At 59.1% G+C, this 19770-nt stretch overlaps 1 protein-coding gene across 4 annotated transcripts in view; it reads right to left on the reverse strand.

The window, feature by feature from the left end:
* Window positions 1-19355, reverse strand: part of ADGRL1 (adhesion G protein-coupled receptor L1) — a 98083-nt gene extending 78728 nt beyond the window's left edge. For 3 of the 4 annotated variants that reach the window (XM_050925169.1, XM_050925171.1, XM_050925172.1), the window contains exon 1: window positions 18305-19354. The gene's annotated coding sequence lies outside the window, so the exon portion shown is untranslated. Of the gene's footprint in view, window positions 1-18304 lie in introns of all 4 variants that reach the window. The other variant, XM_050925168.1, reaches the window with a different exon arrangement.
* Window positions 19356-19770: the final 415 nt, after the last annotated feature.

The raw sequence follows: 19770 nt of genomic DNA on the forward strand, positions 1-19770 counted from the left end.
CCTAGTGCTGCCCTGGGGTCAGCACTGACTGCCAGGGAGAGTGCCCCCTGCTGAGTCTCCACCCTGTTCCCTGCAGCAACCCGTGAATCAGGAACACCAGAACAGAGGGTACCCAGGCACCCATAACTGCTGCCTTGTGCATCTGCATTAAGAGACGCTCTTTAGTGACACAGTCGCATCAGTTCTACCCACAGGACCCTGTCCCAATCAGGGCGCTGGCTGGCCTTGCGTCGGGCTTGGATCCATGTTATGCAGGGAGAGAAGGCAGCTGTGGTCGGACCCTGCCTCATCCGTTCCAGAAGCTGGAAGATGCGGAGTGAACGAGGCAGGGGCTGGTAGAAATAGCAAGGGAGGTCTTGTGGTTAAGGAGGGGACCAGGATTGCAGAACGCAGCTGAATGACAGGATCCCAGCACCTGCTAGCACTGGGGTGCTGGGACCGCGAGGGGCGACCTCAATCTCTCTGCACCGCCGTTTCCCAGCTGGGCAATGGGGATACTACTCGTCTCGCGGGGTGTTGGGAAAAGAAATTCATTCATACCCCAGAAGCCCTCCGGGATGAGTGCCACAGAAAAGCTAATGAGGACATTAATAACTCTGGGTTCGGACGGTGGCAGTGAATGGGGCCTGGAGCCACACATTGAATGAGGATGACTAAAAGAAAGCTGGCATAACTGCTCATCCAGTGAACACCATCTGTCCTGTGCACTGAATGAGGCAGGGGTCTTGTGAAAAGAATAGCTTTGGATGTCATGAAAGAGCGACTCATAATGCAGACACACCGGAGGGCAGAGTTAAGGTTACCCAGGCAACCTTAATTCTGGCATTCCCCAACATTGTAGCCCTTTGATTTTGCCACCTTAATGTTCTTTTTGGATGAGATGTTGATATTTTTTTCTTTCTAAAAATGCCACCTGACTTCTTGTCTCTCTTCAGCAGGGATCTCGGGACAAAGGAAACTGAGTCGCTGGCATTTTTGGTCAACCTATATTTCAAACACCACCACAATTGAAGCAGCTGATTTTCAATGCTCCCTCTCATCAGGAACAGATCTCACCCCGGTTGGGATCGGATGGAGGCAGAGCAAAGGTGCCTTTCCAGAGATGCAAGCAACCAAGAGAAGACAGTGTCAGCAAAAAGGCAACACATTTCAAACTCATTGTTATTTATATCACAGCAGCATCTTGGGGATGAAGGCACCAGCACAGACCCGGACCAAGATCAGGGCCTCACTGCGCCAGACACTGCACAGACCCCCAGTGAGACAGACAGTCCTTGACAAATAATTTACACACAATGGATGGGAAGCTAAGGCACAGGGACTTGCACAAGTTGGAAGCAAGTCAGACGGGAACAGAGCCCAGGTATCCCAAGCCACCGCCTCCACGTGGCCTCTCCTGGAAGCAGCTCCATTTGATCAACCTGTGGAACTCCCTGCTGCAGGGTGTCATGGTGGGTTCAGAACGAAGGCTCACATGGGAAGGGGAATGTGTCACCTGGCAGGGAGGTATGCGGGGGGCAGGGGTCACAGATATAACTTGCTTCTGGTCAGGAGCTGAACACTGGGGTCAGGCAATCGCTTCCCCTGGACTGGTATTCCCCCCTCCAGTGGACGAGCTGGTGCTAGTGGTGACGGGATGCCGGGACAGATGGGCACACTGCGCCATGCCTGTGTTTCCACCACAGGAGCGGGAGCCCAAGCCCACTGAAGTCCTTCCAGCCACGGCTTCGGGCCCAGGGTCCGGTCCCAATTACCTGGCTCTGCCCAGAAAGGTGCTGAAATGGGAGGAGGCTGCCTGGACAGACCTGCTTCAGCAAGATCTTGGCCCCTCTCATCCTGTGGGGAGCCTCTGGCACTGTTCATGCCCCCTGAGGATCCCCCCAGGAACGCAGCCCCCAAGGGAAGCCCCTGTTCCATCCAACACCCTCACATGGGCTCTGATCTGGGTCAGACAGGGCCACTGTTTGGGAGCAGGGGCAGGACCTCCCCCACCCCCAGCTAGAATAGGGGCAGCTCCCCTATTTAGGGTCCATTTTCCCAGACTCCTCTGCCATCTCCCCCCCAACCAGGCTCCTTCCCCCGGAGTGACGGCAAAGCTGCTTGGGCCCATCCCGGGGGGGGGGCAGAAGCCTCTTCTGAGACAGACCCTGAGGCGAGGGGAGGGGACCCCTTGGCTTTACCACTCCCAAACCTCGGCACGTGGCCCCCAGCCCAATACCCTCTAGAGCTGGGCTGGGGCCAGCACTGACGGCAAGGGGGAGAGCGCCCCCTACAGATGCTGCAGCCACAGTGGCGGAGCCTGAGACGCGGCTCATGGCTTGTATCTGTTACACCAGTGGGGCCCAACCTGGCCCCTTTACATTGGCCAGGAATCCAGGCCCCCTTTGCAGCCAGGAGCCTGGGGGCCCCTTGCGTACAGCTCCCAGACGTGCTCCTCCCCAGCTGCGCTGCTCCCCTGGCCCAAACCCCAGCAGCTTGGGAAGGACACTGAGTGACCGTTCCCCCTTCCCCCTGCTCCAGAGCTGCAGGCCTTGCCCCTGAGGGGCTGAGTCATCACGCGGTGCCCCCTGGGGAGCCGGGCCATCACCCTCAGCCGCCTCACCTGGCCACGGGACACCACAGCATGAAACAGGAGCCCTGACGCCCTTGACTTGCGGCTCCCCCAGGGGAGGGATTGGAAGACAAGGAGGGGAGGGGAGTGGAGATCAGGCAGCACTTGGCCCCCCCAGCCCGGTGTTAGGTTCTCTCGCTTCAGCACTTTCCCTCGGAGCGAAGGTCAGGATGGAGAAGGGACCTGTCTCCTGCTAAGGGGAACCCGGGGCTGGGATAGAGGGATTGCGGGTCGGGAGTGAGGAGCACCCTGTTCCCAGCCTGGGACTCCCCCCAACCCCTCCCCCAGCTGAGCTGCTGCTCCTCACTCCCGGCCCACAGCCCCTTCCCTTATCCCTGTCCTGCTGATGCGCTTTCATGCTGACCAGGCTCCTCCTCGCTGGGCTTTGCTCTGCTAATGCCCAGGGGCAGCTCCAGGCCCCAGCATGCCAAGCGCGTGCTTGGGGTGGCAAGCCGCGGGAGGCACTCTGCCGGCACCACAAGGGCGGCAGACAGGCTGCCTTCGGCGGTTTGGCTGCAGAGGGTCCGCTGGTCCCACGGCTTCGGAGGATGCCTGCGGGAGGTCCGCTGAAGCCGAGGGACCAGCGGACCCTCCGCAGGCAAACCGCCAGAAGCAGCCTGCCTGCCGTGCTTGGGGTGGCAAAATCCCTAGAGCCGCCCCTGCTAATGCCCCTTGGTCCTGGCCTGTAATGACCCTGGCGCTCGCAGGCCTGGGCCTCACAGCGGAGAGCAGCCCTGCCAGCCATGCCCCTTCGCTGGGGGGCTGGAGGAGGGCATGTGCTGCCCCACCCCTGCTCTGGGGAGCTGGCTCTCTGAGGTCAGCATCTGTGCTTGGGCCTGGCACAGAGCAGGGAAATAGGGCCGCGGGGGTGTGGGCAAACCACGTTGCAGGCCCTGGCACGCACAGCACGTCGATGGCAGATTGGGGAACGACCCCAGGAGTCCTGGCTCCCAGCCCCCTCCTGCTATAGCCACTAGACCCCACTCCCCTCTCAGAGCAGGAGTAGAACCCAGGAGTCCTGGATCCTCAGCCAATGCTCAGTAACCTAGACTCCAGCTGTCTTAAAACCAAGACGCTGGTTCAGATCCACTGTTGTTATGCACGTTATGGTTGTGTCTAGAAACCCCAATGAAGATCAGGGCCCTGTTGTGCCGGGCGCTGCACAGACCCCGACCAAGATCAGGGACCCGTTGTGCTGGGCGCTGCAGACACAGAGTCAGAGGCAGCCCCTGCTCTGAAGAGCTCACAGTCTGAATACACAAAGGAAGGTCTATTATCCCCATTTTACAGATGGGGAAACTGAGGCACAGAGGTGACTTGACTCAGCCAAGGTCATCCTGAGGCAGGGCAGTGAAACCAGATCTGCCCCAGCCCCACACCTTAACCACAGGCACCTCTTTCCTCTTGACCACATGCCATACTCCCTAGACTGCTCCGAGCAAAGGGAGAGTCTCGAGAAATCTTCCCAAGGAGGAGACCCCGTTGGGACCCTCTCATGACCGAGATCCCTGCTCCCCTCTCCCGCTAGCACCAGCTCGTTTGAGCTGGGGGAAGAGCCAATTAGTTTCCTTTCCTGGTTTCCAAATGATTTTTCATCTCTATAATTAATGGGCTAGTCAGCGCTGAACTATGTGGCAGGAAAATTGCTAGTTAGGGGGATGGGGGTAATTTTCTCGATATGATAATGAAGGTTGCTTTCCTTCTTCTTTCCACCCTGCTTTTAAATAATGAATCTGGCATTAAGGGTGGGGGGCGGGTGGCGAGGGCCTGGGAGGTCGGGATCCTTGCTTTCAGCTCACAGGCTGGGGGGGAAGGAAGAGGGTCTAATTAGCTCTGCCGATGCCAGGCTGCTCCCTGCTTGGGCCGTCAGCAAGCCTGGAACCCCAAAAGCGCTGCCAACGTCACGAGGAAACAGATAGATGCCTCCACCCAGCTGCAGTAGTAGGCTCTTGTCCTGTTGTGCCAAGTGGCCACTAGAGGGGACTGAAGATTGACACTGGGCGAATGCCCATCTCCTTAGTGGCTGCAGTGGGCAGAGAACTCTGAGCTGCCCGTGGACAGATATGCTCCAGGCCAAGGGTGGAAATGGGGAGTTCAAAGGTTGCCCAGATACCCTTAACTCTGCCCTTCCTCTGCACTGTCCTCATCCTGCTGGAAACCTAATGCCTGGAACCCCTGGGAACTACAAACCCCAGGATGCAACAGGGCTGAAACTGATATGGTGAGACACACAGATTCTCCCTCCATTCACAAAAGGAGACACCAGGGGTCAGTAGCCGGGGACTCAGGACACCTGTGTTCTATTTCCATCTCTGACCTGCTAGGTACCTTGGGAAATTCATTTCCCCTCTCTGTGCCTCAGTTTCACCTTCCACCACTTGTCTATTTAGACTGTCGGCTCTCTGGGGCAGGGTCTGTGCTCGGTCGGGGTCTGTGCAGCACCTGGCTTAAGGGGGCCCCGATCTCCGCTGGGGTTTCTAGATGCTACCATAATACACCTAATGAATGTCCTGGGAAGTCACGAGGGGGGAACGTCTCCACTGCTCCTAGACACACTGATGAAGTGGGGAACAACCCTGCAGATCTGGCCAGTTCCTTCCTAGCTCCTGATCCAGTGATAGGGCCTGGAACCCGCCCTACAGGGGAGCGAACCTGCACCCAGGTGCCCGGCCAGGCCCATGGCAGGGCCCCGTGGCTGTGACACAGGAGGGTGTGGGCAGGTGAGCCATGCCTTGAGGCGGAGGCGCAACTGGATTGCAAACAGCCTGACTCAGAGACCCGCTGTCGTCAGCGCAGATGGGATGAGCACCCCACGCCACCATCTCCAGCCACAGCAAAGGGAACTGAAGGAGGAGCCGGGGCTGAAATGATCACACAAGGGATGTGACAAATTCCCAGAGTGAGGGCCCGGGAGCCCATCCCCCACGGAGCCCCTCATGCCCCACCCCTTCTCTGGGCTGTTATTATTAGTGATTCTTTGTGCTGGGGCATGTCTAGGAGCCCCAATCATGGGCCAAGACCCCACTGTGCCAGGTGCTGCCCAGACCCCCACTGGGATCAGGGCCCCCTTGTGCCAGGCGCTGCACAGACCCCGACCGAGATCAAGACCTCCTTGTGCCGGGCCCTGCACAGACTCTAGCCGAGATCAGGGCCCCATTGTGCCATGGGCTGCACAAGCCCCGACCGAGATCAGAGCCCCCTTGTGCCAGGCGCTGCAGAGACCCAGCCGAGATCAGGGCCCCCTTATGCTGGGCACTGCACAGACCCTGACCGAGCTCAAGGCCTCATTGTGCTGGGCACTGCACAGACCCCGGCCGAGATCAGAGCCCCATTGTGCCGGGCGCTGCCCAGACCCCGACCGAGATCAGGGCCGTCTTGTGCCGGGCCCTGCACAGACACCGACCAAGATCAGGGCCCCCCTTGTGCCAGGCTCTGCACACTAAGGCCATGTCTACACTAGCACTTATGTCGGCAAAACTTTTGTTGCTGAGGGGTGTGAAAAACACACATACACCCCCGACAGACATACGTTTTGCCGGCATAAGCGGTCGTTTGCACAGCACCATGTTGGCGGGAGATGATCTCCCCCTGGCATAGCTACCACTGCTCATTGAGCTGGTTTTATGATGTCGCTGGGGGTAGCTCCCTCCCGCTGGCATAATGTGGCCACATCAGCACTGTGACAGCCGGCTGCTGAAAGCTTGGAAGTGAAAGCCCATCGCCATCTCAACAGGCAAAGGAGGGATTAGTTTCCCCATTTATCAGATGGGGAAACCGAGGGACAGAGCAATGACGTGAGCCGACCAGGGTGGCACAGATATGGGACCTACCCCCAAATCATCTGGATCCCAGTCCAGAGTCTATTCCCAAGCCCAGTCTTCCATTGCCAGCTTTCCTCTTGGGGAACAAAGGAGCCATGGCTCTGAACAATGGTATCATGGCTACAGATACAGAACAGGGACAACTGCACCCCTTTGCTGGGGGTGGGGAGAGCACAGGGTAAAGGATCCTGGGGTGCCTCAACCATGGGGTCCCCAACCTGAGCTGTGACCTCCCCCTTCCTGGGGCACTTTGTGCCCTCTCTGCCTCCCCCTCCCTGTGCCTCCTCCTGGCTGGTACGCTCAGCACCAGGGGGATGGGCACAGTTCATCCCTGCTCCAACCAATGTACCATGGGTCGGGCTTCCCGTGAACGTCAGCACCCTGAGAGATCAGGCCCAGAGGTCTCCAGCTGGGTGCCCCCTGCTCTGGGACACCACCAGAATTCTGTGGCGGCTTTAGAAAAGCTCTAGAGCCCAGCACAGAACCTGCAGTCTGCCCCCTAGTGGCTGCTCCACAGAGAGGATAAAAGCCTACAGCTCCTACTGACCGGTGGAGTTCTTCCTTTAGCTCAAGTGAGCTAGTAGGGGCCACGTGTGGGGGCTCTCAGCTGAGGGATTTGGGGTGTGTTAGACACCGGTACCACTCAGAGAGGAAGGGCTCATGGGCTTTGGAGGAATTTGGTCTCTCACGTCAGCCTCAAACATGGTGGGAAAATTCCCAGGTTTCGCATGGCATCTGGGTGTGGGAAGCTGGGGGGCAGCCATGTGAGGCCAGGGTCTGGGATTCAGTGGCAGAGGTGGCCTGCGGGAAATACACAAAGGGAGCTGGGCTGGCCGACAGGACTCCTGGGTTCCATGCCCGCCTCAGGGGAAGGGTCCAGTGGTTAGATCTGGATGGGCTTGGAGTCAGGAGCTACCGGTTCTATCTCAGTAGTGGATGTGAATGAAGTTGAGTGGGTCATGGTGGTCGGAGGAGCCAGGACTCCTGGGTTCTGTCCCTGGCTCTGGGAGGGGAGTGGTGTTTAGTGGTTGGGGCTGGGGATCAAGACTCCTGGGTTCCCTCCCCAGCTGCACCTTGCTGCATGACCTTGGGCAAGTCACTGCCTCGTCCCGTGCCTCAGTTTCCCTCCCCGTGCGAAAGCACCGAGTCTGAGCTCTCAAGGATTGGCTCAGTCCTATCTGAGAAGCCTCCAATGGGCTGCGTGCTGTTAATTAACCATCGTTAATACACCCAGCTCCAGGCTGGCTTCTGCGGGGACTCCCTTCACTTTTATGGTCCTGCTTCACAGGCTTCCATGCCACTCAATGAGCCATGGAGTCTTAAAGGGCCAGCGTCACATACAGGCCCAGCTGAATGGTGGTTGGGGGCTGGGGGGGACACCAGGATCTGTACGCGCTGCTGGCCTTAGCTTAACCCCTCCAAGCGCTGAGACAACGCAGGCCGTGGCTGCGAGGCTTAGTGGGCAGAGACGCTAGGCCATGAAACCCGGGGTTTATTCCTGGCTTGGCTGCTGCCTGGCTGGGTGACCTTGGGCAAGCCCCTCCCCTCTCTGTGCCTCAGTTTCTCCTCCCACCCTAGGTCTGTTCAGGCTGGCAGCTCTTCGAGGCCGGGACTCACTCGCTCAGTGTCTGTGCAGCACCTGGCACCCTACTCTTGGCTGGCACTCCCCAATACACCTAATATTAAGATCTAAGCCCTGAACGCCAACCAGCACTCCCAGCGGGGTTCTACTGCTTCAGCTAAAGGAGGAACTCTGTTCACTGGCCGCACTAGTAGGCTATGATCCTCTTATGTGAACCTCCTGGGTTCTTCCCTGGCTCGGGGTGGCTGAGAGTCAGGATGCCTGGGTACTAATGATTAGAGTGGGGGCTAATTATTAGAGCAGGGGAGGGGGTGGGCTGGGAATCAGGACTCCTGGGTTTGTCCCCAGCTGTACCTCCTCATTTGGCATTGTGACAACACACCAGAGGCCAAAAGGAAGCTGGAATGAAGCTCTGCCAATCACAGCTGGCAGGTGAAAAATCCCAAGTGCGGAACGGGGCTTTGAACCTTGAGTCTCCTAGTCCCCGAGTGGGTGAGTTGTCCTCAAGGGAGCGGCACTCCCAAAGCTCTGGCCCCACAGCCGTCGCCCCTAGAGGGTGCTGCTGCGCGCAGCCCAGAGCCACTCCTGGGCCCAGGCATGAGCGGCCGAATTCAGTGTGGTGCCCAGGGCAGGGGTTGGGTTTGCTGGGGCGGAAATTCGATTAGGGCGTTTTCCAAACTCTCACGGCCCCTGCAGACTCCGATCAAATTAAACAGGGACCATGCTCCCCGGCCCGGCACCAGCCAATTATCTCCCTAATCAAGTCTGCGCTGGGTTATCATATCAATTAGCCACCGCCTTGGACGGGAGCTGGGCTGCGAGACAGGCAGGGTAGCCACGGCTGGAGGGAGTGGGCGGGAGGGGTGTGTGGAAGAACTACAGGGGCAGGGGGTCGGGACGGGGGAACACAGAGGGGGAGGGGAAGATGATTGAATTAGGAACGGCGAGAGATGATGGAAGATGGCAGAGAGACAAGAATCATCTCAGCCATTTCTCCAGTGCTGCTCATCTCAACCGCTAGATGTACACAGCAGGGAGTGCCCCTGGCCTGCTCCCCGGCGGGCATAACCCAGCCCTGGCTCCACTGCAGTCAATGGGCCAGATCCCCCAAGTCGTGTCGCTCCACTCGAGTTGGGGTCAGATCCCCAGCTGGGGGCCCGCTCCCAGGGCCTCTACTTCTGGGGTGACTCAGTGTCACAATCTGAACATTGCCACCAGAATCTAGCCTTCACAGTTGACTCAGGAGACCTGAGGGTCACCAGTGTCAGTGCCTGCCTGAGTCTGCAGAGAGCCTGAAGCAGTTGCTGAGAGAAAGGTGACAGCCCCAGCCATCGTTGAGACCAGATACTGGGCAAGATGGGCCCGTTGCTCTGCTCCATGGGGCTGTGGAGGGGGAGGCAGGAAAGACAATGGGCATCTTGCCAGGGCCATGTGCTCAGAAAAAGAGGAGGGAGGGTCTTGTGGTGCTAGGCTGGGACTCAGGACATCTGGGTTCAGCTCCTGGGTATGCCATTGACTCACTGAGTGACTTTGGACAAGAGGTTTCACTGCTCTGTGCCTCAGTTTCTCCACCTACAGAAGGGGGATAATCCTCCCTTTGTTTAAACTGGAATCTCTTTGGGTCAGGGAGGGACTGTCTCTCATTGTGTGCCCATGCAGCACCTAGCACAGTGGGGCCCCTGACTTCAGGCTCTCTGCAGTGCCCCACACAGCAGGGCCCTCAAGATCAGGCTCTGTGCAGAGCCTGGCAGCACAATGGGGCCCTGATCTCAGCTGGAACCTAAGTGCTGCAGAAATCTAAATAACATCCTGACGCTGTACCAGTGGCAGGTTTTGAGGGGATGGCACAGGAGCTCAGAAAGGCTCTGTTTCATCCCAAGTCAATGGGTCCAGATCCCCAGCTGGGGTCACAGTATCATAGAATATCAGGGTTGGAAGGAACCTTAGGAGATCATCTAGTCCAACCCCCTGCTCAAGCAGGACCAATCCCCAGACAGATTTTTGCCCCAGATCCCTAACTGGCCCCCTCAAGGATTGAACTTACAACCTGGGGTTTAGCAGGCCAATGCTCAAACCACTGAGCTATCCCTCCCCCCATTGGAGTCAATGGGGCAGATCCCTTGCTGGGGTAAACTGCTGGATCCTGCTCTCTGAAAGAGCCCCTTGTGTCCGGGACATCCGATCCCGAGCTTGGATCCACCTCGTCCTGGCCACCAGCGTTATCAGGGGGAGAGTATGAGACCTGAGGGCAGCAGATTATGGGCACCAGAGGAGAGATGTGGGGACTTCTATCAGCAAATGTGGGGTGAAGCCCCCCATTTCCCTCTCTCCTTGATGTAATAGGATGACCCACACCTTGCTCCACCCCCACTCCCCGATGTAGACAATGCCCACCCCCAACAGAACAGGGTGGGTGGGTACTAGGGTGACCAGATGTCCAGATTTTATAGGGACAGTCTGGATATTTGGGATTTTGTCTTATATAGGTGCTTATTACCCCCCACTCCCACCCCAATTTTTCACACTTGCTGTCTGGTCACTCTAGCTTGGTACAGCAATTGATGGGGGTATATGGAGATGGATGGGTGGGTGGATGGATACAGAGATGGGGTGAGGTGGGGGATGGGTGGATGGATAGATACAGAAATAGGGTGAGGTGGGGGATGGATAGATACAGAGATGGGTGGGTGGCTAGATACAGAGATCAAGGGGTCTGGGGGAGGATGGGTGAGTAGATAGATACAGAGATTGCAGGGTGTGGAGGGGATGGGATGGACAGATACAGAGACGGGATGGGTGGGTGGCTAGATACAGAGATCAAGAGGTGTGGGGGAGGATGGGTGAGCAGATATATACAGAGATGAGGTGGGTGGCTAGATACAGAGATTGAGGGGTGTGGGGGGATGGGAGGATGGACAGATACAGAGATTGAGGGTGTGGGAGGGATAGGGGTGGGACAAATACAAAGACGAGTTGAGGTGGGGGATGGGTGGGTAGCTAGATGCAGAGATTGAGGGGTGTGGGGGCCATGGGTAGACGGATAGATACAGAGATTGAGGGCGTGGGGGGATTAGGGGGATGGATAGATACAGAGATCGAGGGGTCTGGGGGGTATAGGGGGTGGACAGAGACAGGGTGGAGTGGGAGATGGGTGAGTAGATAGATACAGAGATCGAGGGGTGTGGGGGGGGGATGAGAGGATGGATAGATACAGAGATCGAGGGGTGTGGGGGGATTAGGGGGATGGATAGATACAGAGATCGAGGGTGTGGAGGGATGGGGGGATAGAGACAGGGTGGGTAGATAGATACAGAGATTGAGGGGTGTGGGGGGGAATGGGAGGATGGATAGATACAGAAATCGAGGGTGTGGGGAGATTAGGGGGACGGATAGATACAGAGATCGAGGGATGTGGGGGGGTAGGGTGTGAACAGATACAGAGACAGGGTGGGGTGGGTGGATAGATAGATACAGAGATCAAGGGGTGTGGGGGGGAGTGGGAGGATGAATAGATACAGAGATCGAGGGGTGTGGGGGGATTAGGGGGATGGATAGATACAGAGATTGAGGGGTGTGGGGGGATGGGGGGATAGAGACAGGATGGGGTGGGGGATGGGTGGGTAGATAGATACAGAGATTGAGGGGTGGGGGATGGGAGGATGGCTAGATACAGAGATTGAGGGGTATGGGGGGGATAGGGGAAGGGACAAATAGAGAGATCAAGGGGCATGGGGGGGAATGGGAGGATGGATAGACACAGAGATGGAGGGGTGGGGGGGAATGGGAGGATGGATAGACACAGAGATCGAGGGGTGGGGGGGAATGGGAGGATGGATAGACACAGAGATCGAGGGGGGGGCATGGCATTGGCAGAGGTGCTGAGAGCCATTGAACCGAACTGTAAACACATGATGGAAAGCACTTCAGGCCAGGGGGCGCTTCCACCCCAAGCCCCCCTAGCTTCAGCCCCCTCCCCCACCCAGGGGTGACGGAGTGAGTGAGCCGATAACATGTCGATGGGGAGATCAGTGGAGAGGCAGAGCCCTGCAATTCTCTCACATCCCTAATTTCTGTCTCTCTCCCACGGTCTGATGCTATATCCCCCGCCCCCCCGCAGGTGCCCCACCCCGATGTGGTTCCAAACCTGTGATTCCCTGGGCACATTTGCCAGGGCAGGCAGCTCACCCCCACCCGCCCCGAGATGTGCGTGCATGAGCAGATGAGGTGGCCGTAATGCATTCAGCACTACCGCAGGAGGCCCACTGGGAAATATCCCCCCTCACCCCCCTGTCTCTCGCCGTGCGCCGGAGCTGGGCGCCAGGCAGGTAGTGCGGCTCCAGAAACTGGTGGCAGACACCCCCGCTCTGTTGCTGGCTAAATAATAACAATGAAAAGCAGGGAGGAGCGGATCGGCCCCCGGGTTCCGGAATTGGGGCTAAAATCGCCACCTCTGCCAACCTCACCCCAAAATCTCCTCCCTCCTGGCCCTGTCTGTCTGCAGAACCACCCCTGGATGGCAGCCACCAGAGGCTGGGGTGGGGGGTAGAAAAGCATCAAACGTCTCCCCCAGAAATGAAGACTCAAGGTGTTGGGGTGGGGTGGGGGTGGTAACCAGCTGGGATCCCTCCGCTCCCCGTGCTCTGGGGTGCTAACAGCCTGCTCCGACTGTGGCATGACCCCACCCCAGCCCGGCCCAGCGTGTGGGGCATCGGGGCTGGCTTCCCAGTGCAGCTGGTTCACGGCCGGGGCAGAAGGAGGCTGAGACATGGGTGAGGGCTCTCAGCTCCTGGGTTTTTTTTTCCTTTCTGCAATGTCTGTTTTGGGCATTCCCGGGGGTGGGGGCGGATTCACTACAACAGGTCGTGGGCACAGGGTGCAGGCTCTGGCCGGAGGACAGCCCCTGGCCTGGGCGGATGCAGCACGAAAAGCAGACGCTCTGGCCATGTAAACCCGGATGTGGCGGCTGATTGACACCAACTGGGGGCCTGGCCCGCTTGTCTGCTACACCAAAGCCTGCCCCATGGGAGCCCCTCTCCCCACGCATCAGGCCGTATAGCTGGACATGGGTTGTGACGAAAACACCTAGTGCATTTTATAAGGGGATGAAATTCTCAAGACCTCAGCAAACCCAAGTCCTAGATTTCCAGGCTCTAGCCAGTCTGACCTCTTGACCTCTTCCAGGCCACAGAATCCCCCTAGGAGCTCCTGCGTGGAGCCCAGGAACTTGGAGGGGGGCGGCCTGTGGAACTCACTGCCACCAGAACACCGCGTTCCAAGAAGAATGGGACAATTATACAGAACAGGAGACTCTCCAGTGGTATAATAACGATGATTAAAATAGAACCAAGCTACTGGGCAGGGATCTATAGCCTTGAGCCAACTGCTACCTACTATCCGGGGAAATATTCCCTGGGGGCAGGCGGTCCTAGAATTGCCACCATCACAGACGGGATACCGGGCTAGGTGGGCCCTTGATCTAAAACAGGATGGCGATTCCTGCATGTGAACTGGCACCAGACAACCAAGCTTCCTTTCCCTTGTTCAATTAACCCATTGGGCACTGGAGGGCTCCCACCCTTTCCCGGCTCCCACCCTTTCCCACTCCCACTGGAAATTCAGCCCATAAATTCCCCTGCAGGGAGGGAGGTGGCAATGTTTGCCCAACTCCAAGTGCCACCTTATGTGACTCAGTAGGCTGCTCTGCAAGCGTCTGGCATTGAACCCAGCCGTATCGAGACGCCCAAGCTAAATGGGGGAGTTGCCCTTCACTGCAGCAGTAGTAGGGCTTTTATCCTCTGCTTCATTTACACTTCGCTACTACAGCTGGAATTCTTATTATTACAGCAGCTCCTAGACAGACCAAGATCAGGGCCCCCGTTGTGCTGGGTGCTGCACAGATGCAGAGTGAAAGACAGGCCCTGCCCCAAAGAGCTCACAGTCCATGAGAGGAAACTGAGGCATGGAGGATGGACATGATTGGTAGAAGGCGGCAGCAGGGCACACGCACTGCCTACTTCAACCCACAGAAGTGTGTGTGTGGGGGGGGTTCACCTCCCTCCCCAGCCAGAGGACAGTTCCCAAGAGGAGGAGCTAATATTAGCTCCACCCATGAAAGTAAGACCCTGTCACTTAAGGACCTGACAGGATGTAGTGTAACCCTCCATGGCTGAGTCCAGACTGAGATTTAGGGGAGCCCCCTAGTGGTGACACCAGACAGCACAGGCTGGGCAGCCAGAGGGGACCACAGAGTCTGTCTGTGTCCAGCAGCCTCATGAGTGACTGACCCAGCCGTGCCCTGGCTATGCCACTAGTGGGAGCAGGAGGCTTTGGTACCTCGGGCTGCGCACTGGGCCCCCGCTACGAGAGGCCACGGCTCGTGGTACCAAGGGAAAGTGACTGCCTTTCCAGAGCTGGGGACAGAACCCAGGAGCCCTGGCTCCCAGCCCCCCCTCGCTCTAACCGCTAGACACCACTGCCTTCCTAGACCTGGGTACAGAACCCAGGAGCCCTGGTTCCCAGCGCCCCAGTGCTCTAACCACTAGACCCCAATGCCTTCCTAGACCTGGGGACAGAACCCAGGAGTCCTGTCTCCCAGCCCCCCCTCGCTCTAACCGCTAGACACCACTTACTTCCCAGAGCTGGGGACAGAACCCAGGAGTCCTGGCTCCCAGCCCCCCACTCTAACTGCAAGACCCCACTGCTTTGGCATCTCCACTCCTCTGCCAGTTTGGGGCTGCCCACCCATTGCACCCGCCCTCCCCCCCCCCCGGCTACCGACTGCAGGAGTCCTGGCTGCCAGACTCCTCCTGTTCTAACCCCCAGCCCCTCCTCCCACCCCGCAGAGTGGGGAGCAGAGAACCCAGGAGTCCTGGCTGTCTGGAGCTGGGACTCCAGAACCAGTAGGGGCAGTGCTTGGGGACCAGTTTAACTGGACACCTCCCTACTCAAAGTTCTGGGATAAAATAGGCCTCTACTCCCTCCCTGGTTCTGTGGAACCCGACTCAGTTCTGATCCAGATCCCGGTTCCTATGAACTCTCCCCAACCCCCAAACCAGTGGGACTGATCCAGATGTGGTGGAAGTGGGCTTGGCAAGGTCAGAGCCTCCCTACCCCTCCCCCAAACAGCTCTGCCAGGCCAGATGGGACTTTCCCACAGGAGTGGGGGTGGTACTCTGTGAGTTATATCTCCTGGGGGGATGCTCTAGTTACCCCTTCCCCCAAGGTTCCCAGTCAGCAAGGAGGTCCTTGTGACCCACTCTGTGGGCATGAGGGGCAACCCAGCCCACAGGGACCCCCCTCCCTGCCCCACATGCCAAAAGTTTTAGTAGGAGGGGATGGGGGTGGAAGACCCCAGGCAAGGAGTCAGGACTTGTGGGTTCACATCCTGGCTCTGCTACTGACTCCCTGCATGACCTTGGGCCAGTCCCTGCAGCTAGCTCTGTGCCTCAGTTTCCCCGTCTATAAAATGGGAAGAAGTGTCTGTCCTCTCCCGGTCTGTTCCGACTGGGAGCTCTTCAGGGCAGGGACTGGTGCAATGGGGTGAGCCAGCCCCAATCTCAGCTGGCACCTTGAGACTAGCAATGAGCTCTGAAGCAAGGAGCAAATTATTGGGTTGCCTTAATATTCACTTCCGAGTTTGGTTGGGTGGTGCTTTGTGCTTTTTTTGAGGGGGGGTAAAGCTGGAGTTTGGCTCAAAAGCCCCTCCCCCACACAATTTTCCTGTGGGGCAGAAAGCAAATTGCCCAGAGCTGGACAGCTTGGGGGGGGGGCATGACATGAGTGGGGGCTGATCAGTGGCCAGGCCCGTGGGACAACAGTCAGCACCTCTCCCCTAAAGGAACCTCCCCTCAGGAGCAACCTCGGCTGCAGGGTCCCAGCCTTGCTGCCTGGTTAATATTCCAGAGGCATTTGCCCACCCCCAGCCACTACCCTGGGGCTGGAGAAGCCAGGGGCTATTTTTAAGGCTTTTGTTGGGGTGTGTGTGGGGGGGGGGAGATGGGAAAGCCAGAGAAACCAGTGCATGGCAATGGGAGGTTCCCCCCACAACAGTGTGCCCATCTTGAGGCATTGGTCCCTCCACCGAGGGGTGCAGTGGGGGAGCCCCCCATGCACACATTGGCGTGGGGGGGGGAGGTGCACCGCCTCCCCAGCAGATGGGGGAGGGACAACTCCCACAACCAGCTCCCTCCTGCAACATCCCACACCCTCCTTCTCCTCGTTGGTGTGTGTGTGTGGGGAGACCTCCAGGGACCCCCACGGTGACCCCCCCATACTCAATTTCCTCCCCCCGAAGCAATTATTCCCAACCCATCCGCCACCAAATCGCCATTTTATTATGAAAACCCAGGGCGAATTTGATTTGGGGTCGGAAGGGGGGGGGGCGTTTGCAATTGGGGGAGGGGGATTGAGATTCTAGATGGGGGCGAAATCCAGGAAATGACATTAACCTGGGGCGGGGGTGGGGGGCTGGCACGGGAGTGAAATTGACAAGGCGAGCGAGGGACTCGGGAGGCTGAGCATAGTAACAGGTTTTTCTGTCCACTCATCCATCTCCCTCCATCCATCTCCCCCTCCCTCCTAGCTCTGGGGCCCAGCCCCCCCCCCCGAGAGCGTCCCCACGCTCCCCGCTTTATTTCTTTCCCCCCTACCCCCCCAGTCGAGGGGGGAAGGTCAGCAGAGGCGGCCCAGCGGGGTGCACTGCATCCATGGACCTAGCCCGAGATCCGGGGATCCTCTCCCCGCAAACCCAAAGGGCTTTAAAGAAGCCACCCAGGGCTCGTTCCCCCTCCCCACCACCGGCGGAATTTTTGGACTTGATCCTTTAAAAAACCCCACCACACACAGCCACGGCCACGGCCGCAGAAGTCGCTCCCTCCGCACCGCACCCACGTCGGACGCGCCAAGGGCCAAGGCTGGGGGGGGGGGCGTACACCGGGGTCTAGGGCTTTTGTGACGGGGTGGGGGGCAAAGGAGGTGATATAATTGCGGGTGCAGTGGGGGAGGAGGGGCTCCGATCTCTCTCTATTAACCGCCTCCTTGCTTTGTTTACTTCTCTCTGGGCCGGATCCGGCTGGACTCCGACGTCAATCCGGATTGAGACATGCCAAGGGGGCCGAATCCTTCCCAGGGCTGACACGACTCTTCCCCGCATCGTGGAGTCCCTTCCCCATTTTCTGGGCGTGGGGGAAAGGGAAGAGAGCAGAACCACCGCCCCCGCCCCGGGTAAGGGGAGCAGGATAGGGCCCCTCCCGCTCCAAAAGGTGAGGCCGCCCTGGTTTCAGCCACACAGGCCGGTCCGTGGGGAGGAATAAAGGGGCGCCCCCACCCCATTTTAAGGGGGTGGCCAATCAACGCCCCCCCCAGTCGGGATTGGCCCCAGAGCTGGGTGCTGGGCACACCTCTCCCCCACCCCATGGCTGGCAACAGCCCCCACCCCTCCCTTATTAGCCATTCCGCCCGCATCCTACCATCTTGGAAGGATACATTTGAAAAAAATGTGTCCCCTCTCCCCCGATAAAGCCCGTTACATAAAAACACGTATGGAAGGGGGGTCTGCCCCAATCTCTTGTCAGAGCTGTTCTGTATCTACATCTATCCCTGCCCCCCTCCCCCACCTCCCCGCAGCGAGAGGGGCTCGAGAGCCACCCAGAGCTGGAAGAATTATACCGGCCCTCCCCCTCCAGAGATTACGGTACTCAGGGGTAATTGCCCCTACCCCCACCCCACCAGAAAATACTGCAGTAGGAGCAGATCGCGGGGTGCCGGGCAGGTGGCTTTGTCTGCTGCACCCACCGATCAGACGCAGGGGCGCCCCCTCCCCTCCTACCAATTCTCCCGAGGAAGGAGGGGGGGGGGTTGGATGCATCCCTTCCTGCGAGCATCTTTGCTAGGAAGCGTGTGTGCTCCCCCCTTCCCTCTCCCGGGGACTGGCGCAAAACGATCCCTGTCTGGGAAAACAGGAGGAGGAAAAAAACACCAAACAGATGACAGCCCCCCCCGCCCAGATTCCAGGTCTGAGCGCTGGGGGGGGGTCCATATTTCCAGAGATCTGAATGCTCTGCCGTTCCCGTCTCCCCAACCCTCCCTCTCTCCCTTTTCCTCCCCCCCCCGCTCACCTCCTCCCCCAGCCCCCTCCCCATCTCCCTGCAGTTTAGCACAGAATCCAAAGCGAGAGAGGGTCAATGGATCGGTTATTTACCTGGAGGGGGGGGCTGTCAGATCTCACCAACCCCCGACCCCCACCCCCCAGACACACACACCAGTGGAGAAACAATTAAGCCAGTGACTTACCTTTAGCGATCCAGCCTCGGGTCTCCTTCCAGCGGGCTGCTCCATTCAGCTGGTCCTATTCCACTCCGGCTCGAGCCATTTCGCTTTCCTTCGCCCCCCGTCCCCCGCCCTCCCCTCACAAGGTGTTACGAAATCGGAGCGAGCGACGGAGACCGGTGGGCAGCGTCTGCCGAGCTCGGGCTAGATTCGGGGGTCGGCTCCAACCTGGCGCGGATCGCTCCGGATCCTCTGCCCTGCAGTGTGCAGGGGCGGGTGAGGGGGGAGGTGTCCTCGGGTGGCTTGTTTTCCTCCCCGCTGAACGCTTCTCCAAACGGATTCCCTCCCCCCCACAAAAATACAACAGAGGAAGGGGGAGAAAAATAGTCCAAGCCGGCTCCCCCCTCCGAATAACCCCGATCCCCCCCAACCCCCTCCCCCCGGCTCTCAGGAGGTCTCCGCCGGGCGCCCAGTCCGCTCCAGCGCGGCGAGGGGGTGTCTCTGGCTAGATCCACGCGTGACAGGCAGTCCGGGCATGCTGGAGAGCCAGCGTGCAAGCGAAATCAGCCCTGCCCGCGCACAAGCGGGGCTGCTGCGGCGTGGAGGGTGGGATCCCGCAATTCCACGGAGCAGGGGGGAGGATCGGGGGCGTTTCTCGGCAATCTTGCCCCGGGGTCGCCGTCTCCGGGACCTTGAAGCCGCTGGGCACCTCCACCGTCCCCCTAGCGCCGGGACGGGGGCACAGCGCAGCTCCCCACTCTTCCGCCCCCTCGGTAGCCCCGCGATCGGTGCCTCTCCGCCGCCGGCCCCCCCGGGTGGGGCTGGGAGCAGGGTCCCGGGCGGCAGGGATGGGAGGCTGGCAGGAAGGTCACGCCTGCTCCGCCCCAGGCAGCAGCGGCCAGCCGGGCCCGGACGTACGATGGGGTGCGAGCGCCTCTCTGCCTCCCCCTCCGTCCTTCGGCCAGGCGGCTGCGGAGCGCCCGGCGGCACAGCACGGTCCGGGCACCGGGCAGCAATGAAGAGCCAAGGATTCATTCAGCGCCAGGGCTCAGCGAGACGGGAGGGAGGAAAAGCCGGAGTGGAGTCCGGGAAAGGGGCGGAGGGGCACACCTGGGGGGAGGGAAAAACTGGGGTGGATTGAGAGGGGATGAAAGGGAGGGGAACACCTGGGGGAGGGGAATAGCTGGGGTGGATTGAAGCGGGCAGGAGGGGAGGGACACATCTCGGGGAGGGGAATAGCTGGGGTGGACTGAGAGGGAGAGGAGGGGAGGAGCACACCCGGGGAGGTGAGTAGCTGGGGTGGATCGAGGGGAGGGGTACACCCAGGGAGGGGAATAGCTGGGGTGGATTGAGGGGGGATGGAGGGGAGGGGTACACCCAGGGAGGGGAATAGCTGGGGTGGATTGAGTGGGATGAAGGGAAAGGGCACACCTGGGGGAGAGGGAATAGCTGAGGTGGATTGAGGGGGGAGGGGAATAGCTGGGGGGGAT

The sequence above is a fragment of the Gopherus flavomarginatus genome, chromosome 16 (genome assembly GCF_025201925.1).
Source record: "Gopherus flavomarginatus isolate rGopFla2 chromosome 16, rGopFla2.mat.asm, whole genome shotgun sequence".
Taxonomy (NCBI): Eukaryota; Metazoa; Chordata; order Testudines; family Testudinidae; genus Gopherus; species Gopherus flavomarginatus.